We start from the raw sequence: 7500 nt of genomic DNA, 5'->3' as shown, positions 1-7500 counted from the left end.
GTGCGGCTGTAATATATATTGTATGAATCGCTGCTTGTTCTTTTGCGTGTGTGTGTGTGTGTGTGTGTGTGTGTGTGTTCTCATGAATCAAATTCATTCAGTATCGAGTTCAGACTAAAGCTTTACAGTTACCATCTGCTGGTCATATGACTTTGGTGTCACACACACAGAGAAAAGGAGTCTTGAAAGTGTTTAATGCTCTGGGAGCTTCCAGGGAGTGGGTGACATGGAGGGAGAGAGAGAGAGAGGGAGAGAGGGAGAGAGAGAGAGAGAGAGAGAGAGAGAGAGAGAGAGAGAGAGAGAGAGAGAAAGAAAGGGCGTGCTGTGTGTGTCTGAGACACGGGTGAGGGAGTTGTCACAGAGTGAGAGAGCGTCAGAGAGGAGAGGTCGACATGCCGAAGTGGATGAGCTTTAAACTGTTTAAAGAGAGCAGCAGAGTGAGTACTGAGCCAGCTCTTCACCTGTTCTCCTCTTCACCTGTTCTCCTCTTCACCTGTTCTCCTCTTCACCTGTTCTCCTCTTCACCTGTTCTCCTGCTGCTCTAATCCTCTTTTCAACATTTAAACACGTTTATTTATTCTCCAGCTTCTGTAACACTTTAAAGGCTTCACACAGTTTGAGATCTCAGGCTGTAAACGTGTCTTCTCCTCTTCTCGTCTACGTCGGGGTTTTTCCTCTTGCTTTAACTTTAATCTCCTGATGAATCTTTGGTGTGGCCTCTGAAAAGGTGTTATAACGTCCCAGCTGACTCTGCCTGCAGGGAGAGGCTTTCACAATAACTATCAGTGTCAAAGAAGTGTCATGACTCCTCTCTGAACGTCTCATTTGTGTTTGTAGCTCATAAAAAGACTTCAGTCTGTTTCTCCTCTCAGGAGCGTTAAATCAAAGTTTGATGACCTACAAGTTATTTAGTGTCCGTCATCGTTTCCACGGCAACGTAACGTTTGAAAAGAATCATCTTACTGTTATCTTCTCGTTCAAAGACTGGGTAACGACACGCGCTGCTTCTACCTTTTTAACTGTCACACTAACCTTCTGATTCTGACCGTGCATCAGCTCATGAGGAGTCGATGAGGTCTTCGGCCCCTCTGAGCCTCGTCCAGTGTGACCTTGATACTCTTGACTCAGAGGGGCCGAAACGTTTTGTGTTTTTCTGTGTGCAGAAACAAGAAACTTATAAAATCAATATCAGGATTTTTCACCATCACGCCATGTTTCTGTTGTTTGCTGCTTCTTTTTGGACAAGTTCCCCGCTGGCTCCTGCCTCCATAATCAATCAATCAATCAATCAATCAATCAATCAATCATTCATAACACGTTTTATCTGGAGACACAAAAAGAGCAGCTAAAAGACCTTACCCAGCGTTAATCCATCATGAGCTACATTTTACAAAGAAACAGAGGAGAGAAAAACTTCCTTTAAGAGTCAGAAACCTCGACTGAATCCAGACTCATGATGAACAGCCGTCTGCTGAAAGTGTGCCGGGTTTGAGAATGGGAAAGAGGGAGACGGACAAACTGAAACTACACACGTATTTATCTCCTGCAGAATCTGAAGCTTTTTCCACTTATTACAAACTTTATATTTCATCTTTTCTGTCTTTGAATTAGACGTTCATGTGGACTTTTCCTGTGATTAGATATCTTCTCCTCCTCGATGTGACACACATGAACTTGGAAAGATTTGAGTTTCTGCAGTGCAGCTTTTTAATGACAATACAAATTATGTTCTGCACGTTCACGTTCTTTGTAATCTTTGCAGAGAAGTTCAAACTGACATCATCAGTTAGTGAAAACTTCATTAAGACTTTAACTAAAGATTTGAATAATACGGTATCAGATACGTTTGATACCCACCTGACCTGAGATTCACTCCCACCTCCTCTCCTGCTCTGAATGTTGTTTAAATAACAGCGTCACAGCGTCCCTCCAAACTCCTCTCTAAGTCTCCACATGATGTGAAAACAGAGCTCTTCCTCTGCTGCCTCGATGTCGACCTGTTGGTTCATTTGCAGATGATTCTGCTCCAGTGAAGACTGGAGATGTGTCGTCGTCGTCCTGCAGCTGTAAACATTTCAAAGACTCTGGATTCAATCTTCATTCAGTTTTAAATCTGGAGAGTGAAACTGAGCTGTTGGTCTGATGTGTGTGTGTGTGTCTCTGTGTGTGTGTGACGGAGGAGGTTAATGGTTAAACAGGGCGTGTGTGTGCAGACAGGAAGCAGGCTGTTAGCTGTGTGAGCAGCAGACTGAAGCTCTGATTTATGTGAACGGGCTGAAGGTGTTAGTTTGACTTTGACACAGCTGAATGTGATGATGTCATTATTTAAATGTTTTCACCTGGATTTGAAGACGACCTCCGTCCACAGAACTGCTCATAAACAATAACACACGACCTCATTATGTAATTCTTAGAGACGGGTATATGACTGACCTTTGCACTGTGTCAGATTTCAGCTTTTACTTCACAAACTGACACGTTGAACTGGGATCCTTAAAAACTCTTCAATTCAGTTTTTAAATTAAAGTTCTCTGATGGCACTTTGACAGAGGGAGGTTTCACATTAGGGACCCGGGCCTGGATCAGAATACACTTGACCTGAAAGTCTGGTTCATTTGATCAGCGTGAACATAAACGTCCCGTACCGCGGTACTGTGCCCGAGTCCGCTTAACAAGGTGGTCTCAGTGGTCTCGGGATGTTACATCAAAGCTGCCGTATACTCGGATACATCAGCTCGTCTATAAACATGTTCTCTTCCTCAGGTCGGTTTCACCCGGTCGTCATGACTACGGTCAGCTCTGAGTTTGTTTCTATCGGGTGATGATTCCCCGCCAGCCTCGACGCCATCTTTTGTTACTGTTTTGATTGAGAGCCCCCTGGTGGTGGAATCTACAAACTGTGCCTTTAACTTTCTGAGTACAAACATGTTGCTCGTTTAGTGCAGAGAAAAATCAGAATGAACTCCTCAACCGTTCACCTTCAGGTACAGAGACACCGTGCTCATGATGAGTCGTTTGTTTTTGTTGATGTTTCTGAAGTTATTTGGTGTTCATGGTTTCAGAAAGTGTGTGTGTGGAGGTGATTCTCTTCTGTTGGAGCTGTAGCCGGGTTAACGTGCAGCGCGTCTCATCGATGGAGATGTAAACAAACTGAACCTCGTACTCTGAGTCTCTGGTTTCTTGTCATCATAGATCCACCAGTATGATACTGGACTGGTTGGACTGGTCTTCTGCCCCCCATACCAACAAACACCTGTTTATATTCCTCTGCGCCTGCATCCACCTGGCGTTTCCTTCGGGCAGAAAAGTGCTGACTGTGCATCTTGTCTCCATGACGACGTCCGCTGTATGACAGACACCGCTCCATTTCTTTTGACCGTTTGTTTTATATTTAAGATTCTTTTTACCTTCACTACGAGCATCAAACGGAGGATGTTAATCCTCCTGCTTTGTCTGATTTATGAGCTTAATAATAGCGACGGCCTAGCTATCACGGCCATTTTGAGGCGCTCCACATACGAACGCTTCTTACTGCGTCTCAAAACACGAGTTTATATTCAGACTAAGATCTCCGTCTTTGTTGAATATTTAAATCCGTCTGGAAAATATAAGAGGCTCATTTCTCTGGTTTGGAGTGAGGCGCTGTGATTTTAGAACATGATTCTCGTTCTGACACTGGAGAGGATCCAGTGAGTTTCTAAATTCATCTCATATGGGAGTAATCCCCTTCCAGTCAGGGTTGGTGGTCCCTGTCCATCAAAAAATCCTCCAGAAATATTTCCACATCAGCACGCAGCGCGGCCTCTCCCGGCAGAAGAGAAACAGAAGTCAGGCGTCATTTTCTCCAGCTCACATTAAAACAACAAAACCAACAATCTGAACACCCAGAAGAGAACAAATATCACCTTCTGCTGAGTGTGCAACTCTCCTACCTGACTCCTCAAAACAAATATCTTAAATTTAGACTTTGCAGAGGTGAAAAACAGAATTATAAAATGAATCGGTTTGTAGTAAAGCAGCCAAACCTTTTTTAACAACCCTGCAGTCATGAGATCAAACTTTCTCTTTCCATCTAAAGTCTCAGTAATCAAACTTCAGGAGAGACAAGTGACTGAAGAATACAAAACTGATCACAATAGATAACATGGAAAGGAGTCCTGACAGAAGGTCTGCTTGAACTTTACGGGGGGTTGCTGATGTGTTTGGAGGATGTCAGACCCTGGTGGTGGTGTAGCTGACTAGTTGAGACCGGATTAAGTCCAGTTTTAACCTAACCCTGATATAACGCTGCTGCTCTGTGCGTACTGTGTGTTGTCATGGTAACGTTAAACAGAGCTCATCTGCATCAATGCGTTTTAACATTAGTTTGATTTTCTGTAAAGATGAAATCATTTCCTGCAGCAACAGAAACATTTTTAGGGATTTTTAAAAAGAACATCATGAACACATCGCTCTTTCATTCAGACGATCTGCAGACCATCTGAAAGCTGATTGGACACGGATCGTAAACGACATCTGTTTGCTTAACGCCATCTTCCTCTGCTCCGACATATGACCATCACAAGCTGCTGTGTGCGCACGAGCGTGTGTTTTACTGTGCACACAAACGGGTCATATGACCGACATCAGCACGAGAGAGAGAGTGACGGAAGAAACTTCCATGAGCGCTCAGACGTCACAGTCGGAGGATTTGATTGGTCGGTTAGGGAGAAGTGTGTGTGTGTGTGTGTGTGTGTGTAAGAAAACACATTTGAAGTAATATTATGTTTAAAGACATCATTAGTAAATGTGATATTACTTTATTGTATTTTGAAATGACCAGAAAGACAAGGCCCCACTTTTGCAGTATATACACACAGTCCCCTCCGTGTGTGTGTGTGTGTGTGTGTGTGTGTGTGTGTGTGTGTGTGTGTGTGTGTGTGTGTGTGTGTGTGTGTGTGTGTGTGTGTGTGTGTGTGTGTGTGTGTGTGTGTGTGTGTGTGTGTGTGTGTGTGTGTGTGTGTGTGTGTGTGTGTGTGTGTGTGTGTGTGTGTGTGTGTGTGTGTGTGTGTGTGTGTGTGTGTGTGTGTGTGTGTGTGTGTGTGTGTGTGTGTGTGTGTGTGTGTGTGTGTGTGTGTGTGTGTGTGTGTGTGTGTGTGTGTGTGTGTGTGTGTGTGTGTGTGTGTGTGTGTGTGTGTGTGTGTGTGTGTGTGTGTGTGTGTGTGTGTGTGTGTGTGTGTGTGTGTGTGTGTGTGTGTGTGTGTGTGTGTGTGTGTGTGTGTGTGTGTGTGTGTGTGTGTGTGTGTGTGTGTGTGTGTGTGTGTGTGTGTGTGTGTGTGTGTGTGTGTGTGTGTGTGTGTGTGTGTGTGTGTGTGTGTGTGTGTGTGTGTGTGTGTGTGTGTGTGTGTGTGTGTGTGCGCGCCATCTGTCAGGTATAAACTTACTTCACCTTCATAGAAAGCCGGGGTCAGTGTTGTTGCTAGGTGATCTTCAGCCTGGAAAAGATCACCTGCTTACCTGCACACACATTAACTCTACACACAGACGCACTACCTGAACGTTTCCATGACAACAGCAGAGCAGAGAAAAGAGGAAAAATAAAGCCGAGGGGAAGGAAAAAAAAACAAAACTTTGTTTACGACCTGGAGCCCGTCCACACACACACACACACACATCATAGACGGTGTAAGAGAAATGGACGTAGCTTCTGGATCTGAAGAGTGAAGCCAAGTGTACACACCCATTCAAAGAAGCACCTCTGTGTGTCTGATCAGACTTAAAGCTGTATGTTTGTACTTCCTGTCGTTGTTTCCTCCTCTCTCTCTCCTCGCTTGTTGTCGTTCTTACTCGCTGATGTTTGTTGCTTTTGATAAAAGCCTCTGATAATGAAATGCAGAATTGATGCCTTTTGTATTAGTTTACCTCTGTTTTTGTGTACCTTGCATATTTGCGACTTCAGCTTTTATAGCGTTTAATGTTTCTGGGCAAAAGGTCGACAAACGTCATGGGCTTTATGACCCTGAAACACCTTTACTGTGAGTCAGTTCTTAAGTAACAGCGTCCCTAAAGTCCAGAGCTCGCACTTTGAACACTTCATGACTGAAAGTTTGTGTCGATCATTGACTCTGAAAAATGTCCATCTGATAATCCGGTCACATAATAAAAACATCTCTGTGTGATTTCAGAGTGATGGAACGTGTTCTCTCTGATTCACTTTGAGACATGTTCACACTTCTTCACAGATTTCAGTCGTGCTCGTCTCAGCTTTTCTTTGTTTTTGATGATTATAAAACCAAAGAGAGGTCGGACATTTTTATTCAGAGACTGTCGGTTTTGTTCTGTTTAATCAGCAGAGAAACATCAAACAGCTGTCGGGGGGGTTTCTCAGTGTTTGATCGTTCTCTCACCTTCAGGCTCTTCAAACCGCTTCAGCACTCGCTGGAAAGATCCCACGAGCTTTAAGGAGCTGCACGACTTCAGCTGTTTTAAAATCAACAGTCGTGTGAAAATAGTCGAGTTGATGTCGACGAGTCGCTGCTGAAGTTCTCGATAAAACCACTGGAGAAGGGAGCGTTTACGCTGCAGCTTTCAGCAGCTGTGATGCAACAAGCACTCGTGTGCTACACTTCCTGTATGAGTGCAAAGAAACAATCCAGACCAAAGTCCAGAAGTCAACATTAAAAATAATAAAACTACCAACACAAACCATCCCGACGTTTCTTTCAGGCTTCAGAAACAAACATGGCCGACTTATGAACATTGAAATTAAACGACCGCTCCATCCCGTCGTCGTCGTCAGAGCGCCAAACATGTCAGGAATCTGAGCGCACATTTCATTCATTAAAGATGATTTGAACTCGTTTTAAAAAAGGACAATAGAAGACGAGATTCATCGATTCCCGACTTCTCCTAAAGTCAATGTCACAGTCTGAGCTCCTCCATGATGTTAAATCTGCAGACTTCAAGAGCCAGAGGGAGGGTTCCCAGTGTGTGTGTGTGTGTGTGTGTGTGTGTGTGTGTGTGTGTGTGTGTGTGTGTGTGTGTGTGTGTGTGTGTGTGTGTGTGTGTGTGTGTGTGTGTGTGTGTGTGTGTGTGTGTGTGTGTGTGTGTGTGTGTGTGTGTGTGTGTGTGTGTGTGTGTGTGTGTGTGTGTGTGTGTGTGTGTGTGTGTGTGTGTGTGTGTGTGTGTGTGTGTGTGTGTGTGTGTGTGTGTGTGTGTGTGTGTGTGTGTGTGTGTGTGTGTGTGTGTGTGTGTGTGTGTGTGTGTGTGTGTGTGTGTGTGTGTGTGTGTGTGTGTGTGTGTGTGTGTGTGTGTGTGTGTGTGTGTGAGAGACGGAGGAGGTAAACTGCTACAGTTTACCCGAGCGTCTGCTGGTCCCTTATTTCAGAGGTCTCAAGCTGAAAAGTCTGTGCAACCCCCCCTACCCCCCCAACCTCCAGACTCAGGCTGGAGTTCATCTCCCTCTTCTACAGGCGGGGGGTTCACAGCTCAGATTAACAGACTCGCTCATGATCAAATGAA

General features: G+C 44.5%; 1 protein-coding gene across 1 annotated transcript in view; it reads left to right on the top strand.

Moving 5' to 3' along the window:
* LOC132986558 (kalirin-like) overlaps nt 1-7500 on the top strand; it is a 16891-nt gene that overhangs the window by 8045 nt on the left and 1346 nt on the right. The window lies entirely within an intron of this gene.

The sequence above is a fragment of the Labrus mixtus genome, chromosome 13 (assembly GCF_963584025.1).
Source record: "Labrus mixtus chromosome 13, fLabMix1.1, whole genome shotgun sequence".
Lineage (NCBI taxonomy): Eukaryota > Metazoa > Chordata > Actinopteri > Labriformes > Labridae > Labrus > Labrus mixtus.
This window is presented reverse-complemented; position numbering and strand designations above follow the sequence as displayed.